This window comes from Euprymna scolopes, chromosome 28 (assembly GCF_053919585.1).
Source record: "Euprymna scolopes isolate OS-2025 chromosome 28, ASM5391958v1, whole genome shotgun sequence".
NCBI classification, from domain to species: domain Eukaryota; kingdom Metazoa; phylum Mollusca; class Cephalopoda; order Sepiida; family Sepiolidae; genus Euprymna; species Euprymna scolopes.
The window spans coordinates 85856051-85878585 of NC_136509.1; positions in this window are offsets into that span (position 1 = coordinate 85856051).

A 22535-nucleotide genomic window follows, 5' to 3' on the forward strand; every position below is an offset into this window, starting at 1 on the left:
ATGACAAATATATAGTTACGTTCTTGTCTACACACTGAGTTCTTTTATTTACTAAACGTCCATTAATTTTCCGCGGTAATTGCCACCCGGTTTTGCCATTCAACATTATATACGCATGCGCATTCATGGTTTAGAACAAAACATTGTGCGCATTACAAGGAAATGTTGGTTTGAAATGAAGACGGACATTTTAAAGAACTTCTAAATTAATTAAAAATGTGTTGCAAACAGAATCAGACATGTCGGTTTTATCCGATTTCAATTTGTCAACATCGCGGAATCTAATTTATCAATGATATACGCCAAAAGTTAGAATATGTGTCAGATATAATTTAGAAATGAAAGAGACGGAAGCTTAATGGTATTTCAATCAAGATTGGACATGCATATATTCACGTATATTTGGAAGGATTAACACAAGTAATTTTAATAACACACACTTGGATACATGTAGATGCACAAAACACGAGCATGAATTATATGTATATACTAACTGAATGTCAGGCGTTTCCCGAGCGTACAATACACTTAAACATAATATTTTAATTTGTGTAGATTGCGTATTATAGAATCAATCCTTTATTGATTATTATATATTACGAGGTATAATTTGCCCGGTGAACGAATTCGCAAAAAAAAAAAAAAAAAAAAAAAATGTTAAAAAATAATAATGATAATGTCGTTCATCAAATTCCGTCTGTGTTTGTTTACAATATCACGTCAGCTGATATTTGGGATTGATGATAAATGCCTTGGAAAACGCACTGCTGATTATTATCTAAATTTAAAACATGCACACGAAGAAATGATTTGCGGTGGTTTTAAATGGTATCTATTCTTTTATCGTAAATTGAACACATTGATAAGAAAACATAAAAAGAAAACATGGCGAGGTAAACGTACAAGGTGTCATTCGATCTGTAGCTAACTAAGCTATATCTCCAGAGTCTAATAAATCCGTTTTTCTTTAAAGAAGAAATGATTTACTGAAATTTTATTATATCCCTGGCCGGTGTAACATAAAATATTGCCATGTAAAACATTTTTTTCGATTTTTAGTACTTACAGGATGACTTTCTGCACAAATCATCTAAGAACAATGCTAGACATTTAAATAATATTTTTCTGAAATTTGCAAAAGATAGGCTCAGAATTGAAAAGTACGGATTCAAGGTTGGACTATAATAATAATAATAATAATAATAATAATAATAATAATAATGATAATAATAATGGTAATAATAATAGTAATAATAGTAATAATAATAATGATAATAATAGTAATAATAATATTAATAATAATAGTAATAATAATACTACTACTAATAATATTAATAATAATAGTAATAATAATAATAGTAATAGTAATAATAGTAATAATAATATTAATAATAATAGTAATAATAATAGTAATAATAATAGTACTACTACTACTACTACTACTACTACTACTACTACTAATAATAATAATAATATGCGAATTTTGTTTTGTGTCAGCTAATCGTTCATGAAGGAAGAAGGCCGATTCCCCTAAAAAGAACGGAAGCTATAAAAATTTTTTAAAAAAATCTACTTCCGGATAACATGACTAAACTATAATTATTTCTTGGATTGGCAACTATTACATGTACTAACTCTTATATCATACATGATTAGTTAATCTCGTTTTTACATTAATAGCTCTCGGCATATGAAAAGGATTTAGTCAAATGTGGTTAACGATCAACTTCAAAAGATGGTCAGCTAAAGAAAATGTCCCCTCAATTATTAAACCTTTCATCTCTGATAAGCTTATAAAAGAAGTCGTTGATGGGCAGAAATCAGAATCTCATTTTATTACCGCTGGCGTCCCTCAGTGTTCCATCCTTTCTGATTTTCATTAATGATCTCAAAAATCACAATTTTAGATCACCTGTAGATATTTATATAATGCCGATGCAATCCTCTATATGTATAAGAACCAGGTACGCCCTGAAAGAGAGTATTGTTTCACCATCTCGACAACAGCTGCTTGGTGCGACCTATTCTGCATTAATAGAGTTCAAAATCGGCTTCGAAACTTTAGAGGCGATGGCTTTTCTGTTCTCTGCGACCTTTTTCCCCACAGAAGAGCCGTCGCGAGCCTATCTCTGCTCTATCGCTATTTTCATGGCATGTGGTCGAATGAACTCCAATCTATGGCACCGAATTGCCAAACTTCACAAACAACGCTCGACTATCTACAACCACTCTATATGATTTCCCCACTCTCTAATTGTAGCTAAATTTAAATGCAGATTCCATGCTTTCCCAAAACTGCCTTTGGAACACTGTTCCGCTAATCTGCTTCCCCTTTAAATCCAATGTAAACAAGTTATTGTTGAGCTGTCTCCATAAACAATAAAATTCTACCCAATTTACACCAGTAGCAATTACAATAATTAACCTTATACTCGAGTAGCCTTCGGGCCTTGATAGACTGTTAGTCGTAAGTAAAAAAGAAATTGAGAGCGTACCTAGTTAAATCGTTCTTCTTAGCCTTCGGGCCTGGATCAAAGTGTAGAATCTGTTCCCCATTTACCCTTCACTCATCACATAAAAAAATCGGCCTTGTGCCTAATTTGCTCAGTGGGGGAGCAAATAATACCTAGTTAAATAAAAATAAGTTGTGCTATTGGAGAGAATTCGATAATACATTTAATAAAATAATAAAAAAGTGCTTATTATCGGATCAATCTTTAGCACACTACGATCCGGAAAAGCAATTGATTGTAGATGCAGTCTCAAGTTATGGCATAGGGTTCATTCTCCTACACAAATCTGAAGATTTGATAGGACATTGTAAAGGGCATCAACTAGCAGCCAAATTCACTTCAGTAAAAAAACCTATAGCTCAAGCTTCAAAGTTTTACTACCTGAAACAAAGGAACTCGCAATAATGTATGTTGTGAGAAAATTTCATAGATTTATTCACGGAAGAGCATTCATTCTACAAGCCAATCATAGATCATTATTAACGGTCTTTAAATCTAACTGTTTCGCAAATAGTTTACAAAGGCTGAATGTGATTTTATTAAATTTACAACTTCATAATGCAATATGTGCCATTCTTTCGAAATCAATCCCAGGAAAATACAACAATATATATATAAATAATTGTTATAATTCTTTTTCTATCCTTTGCAAATGATTCAAATTTTAGTATGTTATTATGGATGATAAGGACTACCAGTGGTCTACATTTTAGCTTTTCACAATTGTTATTTCTAACAAATATTAGGTTTTAACATTGTGTCCCTTACTTTTGGACGCTACTGTATATATATATATATATATATATATATATATATACGGGGTGACCCCCCCAAAAAAATCAGAGGACAATCAATTGTTTTCTGAGCAGTTTACAGTCTACGGAAAAAAGGCCAAAGACCCTACTGTTTTAATGTGATGTTTTGAATATAATAAACTAGCTATGACCAAAGTTTCATTTCATTCGAAGAAAACACTAAAAAACGGGGCCTAATTAGAGTTGGGCCCCGTTTTATTTCGCCCTGTATATATATATATATATATATATATATATATATATATATATATATATATATATATATATATATATACATTATTAATAAATGACAAAAGTCTATATTCCAAAGTTCATGATATTAACCATCTTACAATCGATTCCTTTAATTCAGTTGACATTTACAGTTCTTGACAGTATCCGTTTCGTAGCACAAAATCAATTACTTAATTATTATATCAATCAGTGAATCTATTTTGCCCGCAACTCATCAGAAGAAATAGCAACAATCAATCCGTCAAAAAGGAAATAAAGTGCGTTTTGACATGATTAAAAATCCGAAATTGAAAGAGAAGCTGTAAATACCTTATAATATGTTTCCATTACGCCATTTTGAATTTTGAAAAAGTATCATTGATTGTAACACTGAAACAAGAACTAACAAAAGTATTGATTAAAACAGTTAGCAACTTATTAGTTACGCTCGAAGAACGTTTAAAATAAGTTAAAACAGACGAGTATATAACTAACATGATTAAACAAATAAAAGCGGGACAATTGTTTTTAAATTAAAAAGTATCATCATTTTCAGTATGTTTAGAGAGTAGTAATAGGATGAGTCATACAAAAGAAAGTTTTAAAATAATTTTATTTGGGTCCGGGTATATCCCGAATGAAATCACAAATGAGAGGTTTTACGTAAAGAGCGTCAACTAGCAGCCCAATCACCACCAGTCCTGGCCAGAGACGCATATCCCTTGCCAACTCATTCATATGACTACGCAGGACCATTAAATCCGTATTATTATTTAGTAATCGTAGATAGCTACTCTAAATAGCCAGGGATTTTCAAATATAAACTCTGAACAACTGCAAATACAATAAAAGCGCTAAAAGAAGTGTTTAATCGCCTAGAAGTATCGAATACTATAGTACGTGAGAAAGGTACGATGTTAACCGCAAGTGAATTTTAAGTTTATTGTGATTTGTTAGCGATTGAACACATAATAACACCGGCGTATAACCCTCAATATAACGAGCAGGCAGAGAGGTGTGTCGATATTTGTAAAAGAGCATTAGAAAGCCAACAGATTCGATAGCAAAGAGAAAAATCTTCCAATTTTTCTAATGATTGATAGAATAACGCCAAATCAGAATCAGAAAAATATATCGCATGCCGAGATCCTGTATGCAAGGAAAATACGTTCGATATTGGACAGGTTGTTGCCAAATAGAAAGAAGAAGTATACGAGAAAAAAAGACGAACTATAAATGGTATGAAAGAGCAGATAAAGCCTTCTTTACGAGCTATCGTGCTAAAATGGTTTTGGGATCATAGTATTGTAATTAGAAGAACTGCGAGAGTTATCTTCATATTTCAATGAGCAACATTTTTCTGAAAGAGACATATTAATCAACTGAGAATCCGTATAAACCGTCCAGAATTATAAAATGAAAATGGAGGTATTGTATGACGCTTTACAAATAAAATCACACATGAACATTATGTTACCGATAGATAGATAGAGAAACCAAACAAAAACTACCGATTCGTATTATTTGGATTCATCGAACTATTGTTCTCATTTTGAGTGTGATTTTCACAACGTTTCGGTCGATGTAACCACCGAAGTTCTTCAGCTGTATCTTGTTGATCGGGAATGTTTCTGTCGAGCTCGGGAATTCGTACTGAAATTTCGAGCGGAACCCTTTATTTACTTCACGGGGGTAGCATGCTCTTGTTCCGTCAGCCATGACTGGATAGAGATCCCGATTAATTCGCAATTGTGTTTTTCGGTCGCCCACAGTGTGGATTGAACCTTTAACCTTCATGAGAATATCACTTTTTACAATTGATTTTTCCAAATACTCTAACCACTGCGCCACGGGTCCTTGTGGGCGTGATTAAATATATTTATCATTCCGTGAAATTTCCACAAATCCTGCTAGTATTAAAATAACACGGTATAATCTTAATAGATACAGATAATGAAACTCTGTTATATCTTACCATATATGAAGGGGAAAAATTAGTTGACCTTTTGAACGAAATAAAAAAGTACTTGTTTTATAAAGGAGCTGGACACAATCAAGCCATTTCATAAGAACCTGTATCATACCTGCAAAGTTATACTTTCGCTAATATTCGGAAATGTGAAAATGATACTCAAGATGAGAACAGTAGTCCGATGAATCCGAGTAATACGAAAACCAATTTTCATCTCCAAAATTCAGAAATGTCAACTACTGATCCGTATAAATTTAAAACTAGAAAAAGGAATAAACGCTTACGTCTTAATCCAAAAAGACAGAAATATTAAAAGAAAAACTCTGTGAGGAATTAAACTCGGGGGAAGGAAATCTAGTGGAATATCCTAACAGAAAAGACGCTAGAAAGCGGTACCCAGGTAAAGAGTTTGTATTTATTTGGTTCCCCACTGAGCAAATTAGGCACAAAGCCATTTTTAATGTGGAGAGTGAAGGGGAGTAAAAAGAACAGTAGCTTCTCTAGAGTTCCATGTAGAATAACATATATTTTGGACTGTAGGTTCAAACCCCGCACGTAAATATTTTTAATGTTTTATTTTTTCGCTATAAAGAAACAGTAAGTTCTCTAGAGTGCAATGCAGAATAACATATATTTTGGATTAAGGTTACTGCATGGAGGCGTGTAAAGCTTCCTCCCGGGCGATTCCACGGATTTCGATGACAATAAAAATATAGAATTATGAAATATTCGTTGATCATCATTCAATCCCCGGCAACATCGGGACTCCAGTAGCACTAACTGTGTGTTCAATAGCTTACAAAGCATAAAATATAAAATAACAAAACGTTTTTGTCTGTGTACATTTGCCTACGCAATAACTCTGTCAATTTCTAGTCTACAGACTCGAAATTTGATATACAGGGTACTGAGATTTAGGGAAAATCGATGTGATCGAGTTTTGGCCAGAAGTTTCGCTGTTAAGGGGTCAACGTTCAACGAGTTGACCTTTGAGAACTCTACCAAACTCCTCCGACAATTTTGAGTCTAAACACTTGACCTTTTAGATATTGGTTCCTTGGACATGGATTTAACTTAATAACTTGATTTGAGCCCAAAACAATAAATTTTAAGGGGTCATAATAGGGGTCAAAGTAAAAAAAAAATTACCGTTTTTTTTTGCTCATATATATATATATATATATATATATATATATATATATTTAGAGAGAGAGAGAGAGAGGGAGAGAAGGGGAGAGAAAGAGACAAAGAATAATGGTGTACGTATGATTCTAGATTTAAAACAGTTCATATGAAATTTAATTAAACGAAAAAAAAACGTAGATAAAAAAATTAAAACTTTTCATTTTAACCTACTCGCTATATACACCCGGCGTTTCCCAGTCGAAACATATTGCTGTGCGGAGGCATTCGTGATATACTATTTAAGATACACCGAATATCCTAACTTGTTATAAAATTGAGCACATGTTGGATTTAGAGAAGCATAAAACACATTTTTGTCTATGAAGATCAAACGCGAAGTAACTCGCGTAGCTAAAAGGGGAAATGATTATCATAGCTAAAATAATTGAGTTTACTTCCGGTTTTAGACGCAACTTATAATTGGAAAGTTATAATGAATACATGAATTTAATTATATATGAATCAAATTAAACATGAATAAAATAACTCATCTTAAATTAATATTACTAAATAAAACAACCAAAAGGATTCTATTAGAAAAAACAAAAAAAATAACTACTAGCATTGAGCTAATTATTAAAATATTTTAAGGTAATATCAAAATGATTTTTCTCAGTTAATATAAATTTCTTTTGAATAAATTGTGTGTGTATATATATATATATATATATATATATATATATATATATATATATATATATATATATATATAAGTGAACGTGTCTGTGTACATTTTCCTTCGCAATAACTTTGTCAATTTTACATCTACAAACTCGAAATTTTGATATACAGGGTACTGAGATTTGGGAAAATCGATGTGATCGGTTTTCGGCCAGAAGTTTAGCTGTTAAGGGGTCAAAGTTCAACGATTTGACCTTTGAGAACTCTACCAAACTCCTTCCACAATTTGAGGTCTAAACACTTTAAATTGTAGATATAGGTTCCTTGAAAATGGATCTAACTTAATAACTTGATTTGAACCCAAAACCATAAATGTTAAGGGGTCATAATAGGGGTCAAATTTAAAAAAATAGACCGTTTTTATTTTTTTATTAATTTTTTTTTTTTTTACTCAGCATACACCTCCAAACATCCGGGCAACGCCAGGCGGAAATGCTAGTATATCATAATTAAGAAATGTATAATTTGTGATTTGAAAAAGTTAAATATAAAATATAGAAATTTTATTGTATTCAAGACAAAGAATACAGTATAGTGAAATATATTTCTTTAACCCATACATCTCCTCGGAGGAAAATATTAGCAAATATTATAAAAGGTTTGGGCCTGATTTACTAAAGGTAATAAATATAGAAAAGTAAATGTTTTTAAAGTTTTTAAATCATTTTAGCTGCATAGAATAAGGGAAATTGGATATTGATGCTACAAAAAAAAAAGGATATTGAACTTCAAATCGAAAGTGTATGTTAAATCCTGTAATGGAAGTTCTTGGTATTCGGCAGGTAAAAAGATCCAACACGTATTCTAATACATCCAAGGAAGCTAGTAACAATCTAATATACACATATTTCCACAGGTTTTCTTTAGTGTCTTTGGATATCCGGCAAATCTTTGATTATATCAAACCTTTCATAATATTTGCTAATATTTTCCTCTGAGGAGATGTATAAACATCGAAAACTCATGGGCTAAGGAAATATATCTTAATATACTGTATTCTTTCTCTTGCATGCAATAAAATTTCTATATCTGAAATTTAACTTTTTCAAATCACAAATTTTAAATTCCTAAATTATGATTTATTTGCTATATCTAGTATATTTAGCAATTTTATTTAGCTGGGATAGTCTTATATAAAATATTACATACAATAATATTTTGTAAGACCGATAAACACTGGATTTGTACACCAGTAGATTTCTTGTATTTCATTATTCTGAATATATATATATATATATATAGTTGTTTTTGTTTTGATTTTTTACACGATAGTAATGTTTGTCTCCGCCTCGGAGAATCGGTGTTTTTCTTAGAAAGTCATCCAATTTTATTTGGACGTATTATTTTATTTATTTATTATATTTAAAAACAGTAATCTGTGGACACGCGTGTTTCGGAGCCCTACTCCTCTTCAGCGTGGCTTGACTGTTGGTAGGATTCGAACCTTGGACCTTATGTATTTCAGTCCAGCGCCCTAATCCACTGCGCTATGTTCCTATAGACAATTTACTTCTTCGTTTTTATCGTTCATCTGTTTAAGTGGTTTTTGTTTTGATTTTTTAAACGATAGTAATATATATATATATATATATATATATATATATATATATATATATATATATATATATATATCTATATATATATCTTAATATAATGTATACTTATAATCATATACATATCTATATATATAATTATTTACTACAATAATTATTAAATACAGTGACCAACTTGATTTATACTGTAATTAAAAGTTTCTCAAGGGGGCTGACATAATTATTTACTGTAACAATCATTAAATACTTGCAGACATTATACGATGATCCATGCATAAGAGCTAAATTTACCAACTTCATTCAACTGAAAGTGCTCAACTAGAAGAAACGAGTTTCTTAAAGGGGCTGATAAATTATTTACTATGATTATTAAATTGTTTCATCCTTTTAGGAATCATCGGTGCAGGGTGTCACGATTACTGTCGGTTGGATGATTCGAACCCGGCCACGAAGCCATCTCTGACTCCATTAGCAAGAACCAAATCCACTCAGTCACCGTAAACCGCGAGAAATATCGCTGAAATCTAAACATTTTTTAAATGTTTTTAATATCTGTTAGGGTGATCTAATGATTATAATATCATGATTTTCACATACGAGCTTAAGTGACGGACTTTATTTCATTGTAGATTGCTCAACGATAAGAAACGAGTGGTCATGCCGGAATAAAAGTGCATATAATTCCGTTTTCAACATGAAAATTAATTTGGGAAAGGGTGTACCTTTTGTCCCAAAATTCTCTGACACATTTGTAGGTCAAATAAATAAATAAATAACAAGTAAGTAAAAAAGTAGTTCTTTCATTTTTAAATGTGCGGAGAATACCATTTTCTTTTTATTAGGTCAAATTTCATTTATATCTGTTTTTTTTTTCGTATATGACAATGGTACAGAGACAATCACTGCAGAGCGATATTGCGTCATGCTAAACACTTTTCTAAGAGCAAAACCGAATAAACTTGAGTATAGAAATAATGTATGCTTTCAACAGTGCAGCTAAATGAGATATTCGATCTAAAATTGCTGCTCTTCAACCTGAAATGATTCATCTAGTTATTAAGACTTTATTTCTTTTTTTTATTTTCTTCCTTTGCAGATTGTAAGCCTGGGCATCGGGCGGCAAAACAAGCTGCCAACATTTTTATTGAAACCAACCCAGAGCTCTTTTTAGTATCCTCGTTTTTACCTTTAGTGCAATTGTCTTGATCTCTTTTTCACTTGGTTCACCAGGAATATTAGTTAGGTAGGACTTCAGGGTCTTCTTCATAAGCCCTGTGCCACTTATAGTAACTGGTATGATTGATATCTCCCTAAGATTCCAGTTTCTCTTTATATCATACACGAGACCTTGATATTTGGTCTGTTTCTCTCTTTCAGCTCTGTTCAGACCTCCATCATTCAATCAATGAAGCAACACTCACTTCAATCAATGTTGCAACTCTCTCTGACTTTCGTGAATGTCTGCACTCGTGCGTTAGCAATGATGGGTAACATTTGGCGTATTTAATACTAGTAGTTCAGCCCAGCTTTGCGCGGCCCCTATGTATTGTTCATAACTTTATGTGCCCCCCACACACACATACACAGGGTGACCTCCCCCCCACAAAAAGCTAAATGGAGGCCATCTAAAACATATGCTATAGAACGGAGAAAAAAAGGCCAAAGACCCTAGTGTTTTGATGTGATGTTTTGAATATAATAAACTAGTTATGACCAAAGTTTCATTTTATTCGGAAAAAACACTAAGAATCAGGGCCTAATTAGAGTTGGGGCCCGTTTTTTATGTCACTCTGTATATATATATATATATATATATATATATATATATATATATATATATATATATATATATATATATTTTTTTTTTTTTTTTTTTTTTTTATTACATTTTCACCCCAAACAAGGCAAATTGCCACTTTGGTGTAGGGGGCTACTATCAGGGGCAACAACTACTGGGGTACTATGTAGGGATTTGGGCAGCAAGGTGTCGGTTCACGTTACACTTGAACTTCTGCACGTCAGTACTGTTGGGGAAGCAGGGACCTGGAATGGAATTCCAGAGTCTTGCGGTTCTGGGGAAGAAACTATTGGAGTAAAAAGATCTTTTACATCTAGGGACCTCTACAGTGTGGGGGTGGGATCTAGTAGCCTGTCGGGTTTGTCGAGGGTGCTCGCGTCGTGGGGGCACAAGTGATTGCAGTTCATCAGAGCATTCACCACTAAAATACTTGTAGAACAGGCAGAGGGATGCAACATTTCGTCGATGGGACAGAGGCTGAAGCTTAGATGCCAGTTCAGGGCCTATCAGATTTGCGACTCTCTTTTGAACCTTGTCAAGGAGCGAGAGACTAGTAGCAGATGCACCAGCCCAGATGTGGCAGCAATACTCCATACATGGGCGAATGGTGGCCTTATAGAGGTACAGGATACTTTCGGGTGTTAGTAGTTTTCTAGCATATATATATGTATGTGTGTGTATATATATATATATATTAAAGGGGGTGAGAGAAATTTTCTTATACTATATGAAAAAAACAGCATAAGGACGAATTATCCCCCTTTGACGATATAACTAGACAAAACTAGATTATCTCCCTTCATTTTGAATATTTATATTTTTATTTAAACCTAAATTAAGCGGTGATGAAATAAGCTAACTGTTAATTTGAAATTAAGAAGTTAGAGCATGGATAAGCTACAGACAACATCTAAATGAATTGCTCTGAGGATTATTACGATTTTCAAAGGATGAAAAATTTTAAGGTAATATATATATATATATATATATATATATATATATATATATATATATATATATATATATATATATATATGCTTATATTTGTTGAAATTCTCTTAATAGCATCTTATTATAACATTGCACATCATCTAAACCCAGCTTTGTAATTTTACTCTAAACACAGCTATGTAACTTTATTCTAACTTTTATTATTAACCAATATTACTTTACTTATCTACATCATTAATTAACTATTTTCCTTATATTTTAATATTTTTCAGATTCTTTTGCACTACTTAAATGCTAGGTTTATTCATGGTGTCTTTTATTTAAAAAAAGAAACCCACCCAATACTTTGCTGATGAGGAGACTTTGTTTTGATAAAAAACTATGTGTTAAAATTATTGTCTTTGACTCAATGTCTGTCACAATAAAAAACATCGTTTCCGAAACGATCGTACAATTCATTAGCTTTGTTGTGTTCCTTCTTATGAAACGGGGTTTTAATTTTTAATTTTAATTTTGAATTATAAATTATCAATCACCTTACCAAATATATATATATATATATATATATATATATATATATATATATATATATATATATATATATATATATAATATGAAGCTGAATGTCTGTGTGTATGTGTGTATGTGTGTATATATGTGTGTCTGGTCACGAATAGGCTCCTATATGTTTGACTATTTAAAAAAACTGATTATATATAATGATAGAAGATGTATCAAGACACAGGAATGGGTATGTTTGATCTGGCAGAACGGTGGTTCATTAAAATTGTGGGGTCTGCGTTCGCGCCTGGTCCACAAAGTATGGAAATAAAAAAATTTGAAAATTAAAAAAAAACGTTTACAAGTGTTTTTGATATAGATGTACATAATAATACTTTTATAAGTATGCTTTAACTTAAATAGGGATGATATAATAAAAGTATGGGGTCTGCGTTCGCGCCTGGCCTCCGTAGAATGAAAATAGGCACACACTTTAATAAAGACTTTTCATATCTATCTGCGTAAGTATACTTTGATAATTATGTTTCAGTTGGAAGAAATATGGTATAATAAAATTATAGAGTGTTCGTTCGCGCCTGACATCCATAGAATGTGAATATGTCACAAAGTTTAAGAAGGTTTTTCAATATAGATCCACAGAATATTGTGATAAGTATTTCAGTGTGAACAGGTATGTTATAATAAATTATGGGTATTATCTATTTTATTTTTACTTCCATTTTGCTTTGGTTTTGATACCCCTTAATTGGAACTACATTCGAACTTCCTTTTCGTAACCTATCATACTTTCATAAATCAGAGTCCATTCTCTGTAGGCTGTTTTTGAACTCAGTTAACGACGGGTACTTTTGCTAGTATATATATATATATATATATATATATATATATATATATATATATATATATATATATATATATATTGAAAAGTGTGACTGATGTCCAGGTACCCTGCATCTAAAATTTCAAGTGTTTAAACCCAAATCTCAATACTCCTTATGTTAAATCTCGAATCTGTATACACTAAAATTTACAATGCATTTTTGTAGGGAAATATGCACACAGAGACACACACACAATTTCATTTTTATACATATATAGATTTAAAAATATGTGAAATAAAACGAATTTACGCACTTATATGATTATTTTTAAATATGGTTTTATTTAGATGATATGTATTTTTGACCAATAAATATGTCTGATCATATTGAGACATCCTGTATTAAATAAATAGTAAATACACTCACACACATATAGGAATACAACATAATTATAATATATTAGCTTCTATAGTTATTTAACTAGCATAATAATTAACTATGTTTGAACAACATTTGTATTTTTCATAGCTGTTATAATTAGGCACAAATATTGCTCTGGCTGCTGTGTATTCGGAATTACTATTCTCGGTTTTCGATATTGCGCTGAAATCTCAGGATGTCTTTACCCAGGCATTTATAGATGAGGAATGATCTATATACTGGCTGAAAAGAGACTCGTTCTACTAATTATTATCAGATGAAGAACATAATGGCTGTTCAATACCAAAGCTTGATGACTAATTTTTTGCACAAAATCTTTATTTTTATAGCAAGTGCTCGTCTGAGCTACAAATTATGGTCCCCCTGTCCTTGTCCTGACTTTTTCGAAAAACACACATCTAGCTGAAACCACTATCAATAATTTCCTCCACTCTTTATCTGTGCCTAAAACTAAACGCAGATTCCACAGAACAAAGCTTCTTTCTTAGAACTGCACGTCTGTGGAACTCTGTTCTGTTATCCTGCTTTCCAACGGACTACAATACGGTCGTCTTCAAATCCAACGTAAACAAGTTCTTGATGAGCCATCCACTTAAGTAATCCAATTTACCAAATTTCCGCTACTATGATGACCACGGCATGTTCTCTTTGATCACTGTACACATATTAAACCTTATCCTCGAGTGGCCTGCCGGCGTAGATAAGTGGTGACTTATTTGTAAAGAAAAATATTGTCTGCTCTCAGCAGTGGAAACGAGTGCTGATTCTGCCATACAGAAATAGAAGGTGTTAGGCTCCTGATATCCAGTGTAAGGTTTTGCTTGGATTAGAAAGTATACAATGTTACACATTTAATTTAAATAGTAGTATGCATGTATAAAGCTAGTTTTCAAAAGTCGCATCAGTGCGCGCGTATGAATTCCGATAGATCTAGCATTATTTAATTTAGACTAAGCAAGTCAAACAATGAAAATAAAATATAAAACCCATCCAATTTAATTACAAAATGACGCAAGATATTTGTATTTAATATTTATCATGTGCTGTTTTATTTCGAAGAATTTGTAATAACTTCGCAACACGAAAATTCATTTCATTTTCCAAGATAATAATAAAAAAAAATGGACAAAATTCATTTCCAGGTGAAAACCGACGTATGACGAATTAATTTGGTAAAAGAAAAATAAATTAAGGTAAACAAAAAGACGAAATATGAAAAATAAAAGAGCGAAAAATTTCGGAATTAATTTTGCTTTCAAAAGCGAAATATCTCGCGTTTATTTACAAATTTTCGATGTGTGATATGGCAAAACTGAAAAGACAACAGACATCGATTATTCAAACGAGAAATTGTGTCTTGTGGATGTGACAGCTCGTTTTATAAGCGTATCAATAATACAATGCACTAATACAATTAAAGCGCATTATTATTATTGTTATTATTATTATTATTATTATTATTATTATTATTATTATTATTACTAGCGCGCCATCAGAAAATTCCACAAGGGACTTATTCGCATGTAATATATTGATGTTAGCATTCTGCAAATGTTCAGCAAAACTGGAGATGCTCTGATATTATTGTACCTATTTACTATGCCTCCCCACGGGACAGAGTTAGACACCAGGGTCGTGTTTTAACGCGGAGAAAAGGTACAAACATTTAAAAAAAAATGTCCAAGTGGTTCCTCCACTGACAGAGAACAAGAAATGGAAGTCCAGCATCTGAAGAGCAGATACTACACTTTGATCTTGGGCAAAAGGGAGTGTAGCTCTTTTCTTAAAACTGCAAAAGTATTTGTCTAAGCTAGCATGGACGCACGCCGTAGCCAGCTCGTAAAGTACGCTTAAATATGGTATTTTAATTCTTGCAGATTTCGTATATATTATTATGAAGTTAATGTTCTATCGATTTTTATATATCATAAAGTTGTGATTTCAAAAATAGAAAAATATATCCATATGACGGGTGCATCAGCGTTAATCGAAACCGAAACCTATATATATATATAAATATATATATATATATATATATATATATTTCTTGAAGGCAAAACTTATTAAGAATTAGTGAAAAGATGATTTATAAAAAAAATTAGATTACTAGAGCGCCATCAGCTATAATCGAAATCGAAACCAAAAGCTATGAAAACTTTTTGATAGTCTTAGATGACTTACATGTAATCAGCTATAATCGAAACCGAAACCAAAACTTTTGAAAAATTCTTGGTAAAATTATGTATATAACACAAATGATTTGAGAGCCATCAGCTATAATCGAAACCGAAACTAAAACTTTTTGTAGATCTTGGTAAAATTATTTATTACAAGAAAAGGAAAGCCATAACAATTAAACGACAGTCACTCGGATGTAAGCGTGACACACACAAAAAAAAAAACAAATAAATACGTGCCATCCTATTCATATATAGATTATTTACTGACTACCACTAATCAAAGATTTTTTTTAGAACAATCTGTGTTCTCTGGAGTCTGAGTGACAACAAGATTTCCCAGATTTCCAGTACTCGCCACCTCTTTCGATAATCTTTACAGATGAATTTTCCTCATCGCAAGGACCGCCTACCATTGACTTCTCATTGCCAACGACCGACAGATCACTGGATTTAAGGTAACAATAATCTTCCCCGAGATCACAGTCCTCACTGTACTCAACCAACGGAGGTCTGGTTAGTGCTTTCACTTCTTGAGCCTTCTATCCTCCTTGACTTTCTTCACTTATTTGGTGTGATGCCAGTTCATGGTCCATCCATCCATATTCGTGAAGCCACTGAAGGGCCATAGGCCATCTATAACTTTTTGTAGATGTTTTTCGTAGTGAGGAGTTCTTTTTACAGGGTGAGGGAACTGGCCACACGCCCAACCTTCCCAGAAGGTAAATACAGCGTCTTCCCAAATTGTCACCCATCTGGAACTGCCCAGGCTAAATGTTGCTTACCTTCGGTGATCTGGCGAGAACCAGTGTATCAACATGATTGTGGCATACCATATAGCAGCAGGTTGGGGTTAGAGTTAGGGTTAGGGCTAGGGTTTGGGCTGGGTTAGGGCTGAAGTTAGGGTTAGGGCTTAGGTTAGGGTTAGGGCTAGAGTTAGGGCTAGGGTAGAGTTCTGGTTAGGGTTAGGTTAGGGCTAGGGTTAGGGTTAGGGTACGAATTAGGGTTTGGGCTAGGGCGACGGTGAGGGCTAGGGCTAGATTAAGGGTTAGAGCTAGGGAGTAGGGCTGGTGTTAGGAAAGTGCCAGGGTTAGGGCTAGGGTTAAGGCTAGGGTTAGTGTTAGGGTTTGGGCTAAGGCAAGGGTTATGGCTAGGGTTAGGGTTAGGGTTAGGGTTTGGTCTAGGGTTAGGCTTAGGGTTAGGGATAGGGTTAGGGTAAGAGTTAGTGGTAGTGTTAGGGTTAGGGTTAGGGCAAAGGCTAGGGTTAGCGCTAGATTAAGGATAGCGTTAGGGTTAAGGGTTAGGGTTAGGGTCAGGGCTAGGGTTAGGGTAAGTGTAAGGGCTACGGTTATGGTAATTGCTAAGGTTAGGGTTACAGTTAGGGTTAGAGTTAGTGTTAGGGGTTGGGCAAGGTTAGTGCTAGGGTTAGGGCTAGAGTAAGGGAAGGGCTAGGTTTAGGGCGTGGGTTAGGGTTAAGGCTAGGGTTTAGGGTATGGGTTAGGGTAAGGGTAAGGGTAAGTGCAAGGGTTATGGCTAGGGTTAGGGCTAGAGTTAGGGCTAGGGTTAGGGTTAGGGATAGGGTAAGGGTAAGGGTTAGGGCTAGGGCTAGGGTTAGGTTAAGGTTAGGGTTAGAGTAAGGGCTAGGGTAAGGGTAAAGGTTAGGGTAAGGGCTAGGGTTAGGGTTAGGGTAAGGGCTAGGGTTGGGGTTAGGGTTAGTGTTAGGGATAAGGTTAGTGTTAGGGTTAGGGTTGGGGCTAGGGTTTGAGTTAGGGTTATGGTTAGGGTAAGGGGTAGGGTTAGGGTTAGGGTTGAGGTTAGGGTTAGGGTTAGGGCAAGGGTTAAGGTTAAGGCTGGGGTTAGGGTTACGGTAAGGCTTAGGGCTTAGGTTAGGGTTAGAGTTAGGGCTAGGGTTAGAGTTAGAGTTAGGGTTAGAGTTAGGGTAAGGGCAAGGGTTAGGGTTAGCGCTAGGGTTGGGGTTAGGGTTAGGGTTAGGGTAGGCTAGGGTTAGGGTTAGGGTAAGTGCTAAGGTTGGGGTTAGGATTAGGGTAAGGGCTAGGGTTAGGGTTAGGGCTAGAGTAGGTGTTAGGACTGGGGTAAGGGGAAGGTTTATGGGTAGGGCTAGGGTTAGGGCTAGGGTTAGGGCAAGGGCTGAGGGTAGGGTTAGGGTTAGAGTTAGAGTTAGGGTAAGGGCTAGGGTTAGGGTAAGGGTTAGGGTTAGGTTTGGGATAAGGGTTAGGGCTAGGGCTAGGGTTAGGGTTAGGGTTCGGGTTAGGGTTTGGGCTAGGGTTAGGGTTGGGCTTAGGGTTAGGGCAAGGTCTAGGGTTAGGGTTAGCATTAGGGTTAGGGCTAGGGTTATGGTTAGGGTTAGGGTAAGGGCTAGGGTTATGATTAGTGCTAGGGTTAGGGTAAGGGTTAGGGTAGGCTAGGGTTAGTGTCAGGGTAAGTGCTAAGGTTAAGGTTAGGGTTAGGGTAAGGGCTAGGTTTAGTGTTAGGGTAGGGTTAGGGTTAGGGTTAGGGTTAGCGCTAGAGTAGGGGTTAGGTCTGGGGTAAGGTTTAGGGTATCGTTATTGCTAGGGTAAGGGCTAGGGTTAGGGCAAGGGCTGGGGGTAGGGTTAGGGTTAGAGTTAGGGTTTGGGCTAGGGCTAGGTTTAGTGTTAGTGTTAGGATTAGGGTAAGGGCTAGGGTTAGGTTTAGGGTTATGGTGAGGGCAACGTTTAGGATTAGGGGTAGAGTAAGGGCTAGGGTTAGGGTTAGGGCTAGGTTTAGAGTTTTTGTTAGGGTGAGGGTTAGGGTTAGTTATAGGGTTAGGACTAGGGTTAGGGTCAGGGGTAGGGTCAGGGTTAGTGTCAGGGTTCGTGTAACGGCTAGGGTTTGGGTTAGGGTAAGTGCTAGGGTTGGGTTTAGGTGTATGGGTTTGGTTATGGTTAGGGTAAGGGCTACGGTTAGGGTTAGGGTTAGGGTAAGGGTTGAGGTAAGGGTAAGGGTTAGGGTAAGGGCTACGGTTAGGGTAATGGTAAGGGCTATGGTTAGGGTTGGGGTTAGTGTTAGGGATAGGGTTAGTGTTAGGGTTAGGGTTGGAGCTAGGGTTTGGGTTATGGTTATGGTTAGGGTAAGGGGTAGGGTTGGGGTTAGGGTTGAGGTTAGGGTTAGGGTTAGGGCTGGGGTTAAGGTTAAGGCTGGGGTTAGGTTTACGGTTAGCCTTAGGGCTAAGGTTAGGGTTAGCGTTAGGGCTAGGGTTAGGGTTAGGCTTAGGATTAGGGTAAGTGCTTGGGTTAGGGGTAGGGCTGGGGTGAGGGTTAGGGTTAGGGTTAGGGTTTTGGGTTAGGGTTAGGGTTAGGGCTAGGGTTAGGGTTAGGGTAAGGGTAAGGGCTAGTGTTATGGTTAGGGTTAGGGTAAGGGTTAGGGTTTTCGTTAGGGTAAGGGTTTGGGTTAGTGTTAGGGTAAGGGCTAGGGTAAGGGTTAGGGGTAGGATTAGCGTTAGTGTCAGGGAAAGGGTAACGGCTAGGATTAGGGTTAGGATTAGGGTTAGCGCTAGGGTTAGGGTAAGGGTTATGGGTAGGGTTTGCGTTAGGGTTAGGGCTATGGTTAGGGTTAGGGTTAGGTCAGGGGCTAGAAGTAGGTTTAGGGGTAGGGCTAGGGTTTAAGTTAGGGATGAGGTTAGGGTAAGGGCTACGGCTAGGGTTAGGTTAAGGCCGAGGGTAAGGGTTAGTTTTATGGTTAGGATTAGGGTTAGAGCTAGGGTTAGGGTTAGGGTTAGGGCTAAGGTTAAGGTTTAGGCTGGGGTTACGGTTAAGGTTAGGCTTAGGGGTAAGGTTAGGGTAAGGGTCAGGGTAAGGGCTAGGGTTAGGGTTATGGTAAGGGTTAGGGTTAAGGCAAGGTCTAGGGTTAGGGTTTAACCCTGACCTTAACGCTAACCCTAGCCCTAACCCTAACCCTAACCCTAACCCTAACCCTAGCCCTTACCCTAACCCTAACCTCAACCCTAGCCCTAACACTAACCCTAACCCTAGCCCTTACCCTAACCCCAACCCTAGCCCTAACCCTAACCCTAACACTAGCCCTAACCCTAACCCTAACACTAGCCCAACCCTAGCCCTAACACTTACCCTAACCCTTACCCTAGCCCTTGCCCTAACCCTAGCCCTTGCCCTAACCCTTGCCCTAATCCTAGCCCTAACGCTAAACCTAACTCTAACCCTATCCCTAGCCCCAAGCCTAACCCTAACCCTAACCCTCACCCCAGCCCTAACCCTTGTCCTTAACTCTAACCCTAGCCGAAACCCTTGCCCTGACCCTAATCCTAACCCCAACCCTAACCCTTACACTAACCCTAATCCTAACCCTAGCCCTAACCCTAACCCTAATCCTAGCCCTTACCCTAACCCTAACACTAACCCTAACCCTAACCCCAGCCCTAACCCTTACTCTAACTCATTCTCTGGGTAGATTTCTTTTTTGTAGCTCTGTGTTTTCCCGTTAACCTCATCTTATTAATCGTTAGTGTAACTATTTCTCTTCCCATTTTTTTTCTCATCGGTCTTGCTCATTTTCCCAGTGTCTCTTGCTGCGATAATTATGTTTTTGGTGTTCTTGGCTGTTTCAAATTATTTTTTCTGACATTTACAGTCTTGTATACAAACGCCTCCTCTTCCATCGTTTTTCCTTTTCACATACACTGCGTATCAAATTATTAAGGAGTTTACATTTTTTTAAAAATATTTAAGGAACGAGTGAATAAAAATCCATGAAACTCTGAGAAAGTACTTACAATACTATTCAGCTACTCCAAGCAGAAAATAAAAGTCTTTAAAGCAGTATTAGCGAAACTATGACAAAAGATAGAAATATATGTTGATTTCAGTCTGTCAATTATTACCGAGGATGGGGAAAACCACAATATACCCATAACTTGTTTATTGAAATAATTTCAAGTATTAAATAAACTAGGAAACTCCTTAAAACACAAAAAACTACATAGCAATTTCTACGTTGACATAATTAGTAGAGGATATACGATCCTTTTTTATGAATGACTTGTAAAAGACGTTGGTCCACAGAATTACTAAAATTTGTGGTTTCGTCAACAGTTATTCCTCGAAATACGTCTTGGAGAGCATCCCACATCTCATCTTTGCTCTTAACTTACCGTCCACTTGCATAGAGGCGCCGCTTCATGATAGTCCAAAGGTTCTCAATTTGGTTCAAATCTAGTGAATTCGCAGGCCACTCCATCTCCGGTATGCCCAGAGAACTCCAGTTGTTGCAAATACTCTTTGCTTTTGTTTGCTGCATGCGAGGGAGCATTATCCTGCATAAAATAATGGTTCTTCTGAATGTCAACCTTTGCATCTTCAACCATGGTTCAAAGTGCTCCTTCAGAAAAGCTATGTAAGTATTTAACGTCATTTTTACACCTGAGATTCTCTATTGGCCAACTAAAGTATACTCCCAGCCAAAATCATTATCCACTACCACCTTGTTCGCACCTTAAACACGGATGACGGTGTCGTATATCTAGGACCCATTCTTCCTCCGGCCATCTGGGCCATCAAGAGTGACACGCACTTCATCCGTGAACAAAACGTTGGAAAAATCCGTTTTCATGTTGTCCTCTGCCTATTTCAATCGGTTTTGTATGTGATGTCGCTTTAATGGAGGTTTTGTCACATGCTTAAAAGACTTTGCCACTTCTTTCGGAAGGCGACATCGAGTACTTCTTGAGACGTTCTTCAATCCGGCTTTGTCAAAGACTTTTCGACTTGTCTGCCCAGGGTTCTTAACAACTTCACGTTTAATTTGGAGTAGAGAACGGCGTTAAACAACTCTAGACTTACTTTTATCAGCTATCTTACGTACGTTTGTAGGGTCCTTGACAAAGTTCTTCACAGTTTGATGGTACCTTCCTATCATTATTATTTAGAGGATAGTTTTATCTTTTGCTAGCTGTTCTGTAATAGTACTCTTTTCAGAACTACTCAAATAACCTTTACGACACATTTTATTGTTAATAATTTGACACACCTCAAATACAGTGGGTTCAGCAACTGCGATGGCAAATTGTTTTCATTGCGCAGAACAGCACGAAAATTTCACAGTACGTGCAGCTCAGCATTGCCAATGTTTGTGAAGCTTTTGATACGAAACTGCCGGTAAGTTTCTGAAACTGGTAAAAAATGCTATCTCGTTAATAATTTGACACGCAGTATGGAGTTGGTCAGCATCATCCGTGGGGTGTAGTGCATTGTGCACTACATGAGTGTCATGGTCTTTTCGTTGAGTTCTTTATTCGTCCGATCAAAAAGCGATTCAGGGTAATTTACTAGTGACACTGCCCATGTGTTATACCTTTTATTAAGTTTCTGCTACATAGTTTAGATTCCTCACACAAACATGCCTATACACATACGCACACGGCCTTGTCGGTGGGGCATTAGAATACGCCGACTGCCCCCTGCAGAGGGTAAAAGTCCCTCAATGGGGTCCTGGATATGACCTTAAAGTATATCCAGTGGTGAGGCCCAAGCTTGTGGGCTTTGGGGAGTGTGGAGCCACCCTTTAATTACCATTGCTCCCAGGTTAACTCTGACCCGGAGTGGTAGTTCCTGTTAGAGCCCCAACTATGGGTTAAATAGAAACCGACGTGAAAACAACAAATATATTCTATTAAAAAAAATCTTTTCTTCAAAATCTTTGGATTCGGCATTAAATAACCGAAAAGGTTGATATGCCGTAAAACAAAAACAACCAACCAACCAACATACGCACACACACAGACACAGATACACACACATACACCCCCATATATACATATATATATACATATATATATATTTATATACACACACACACAAACCTACATAAATTTCCACATATAGGTATACTTATGACGTTTC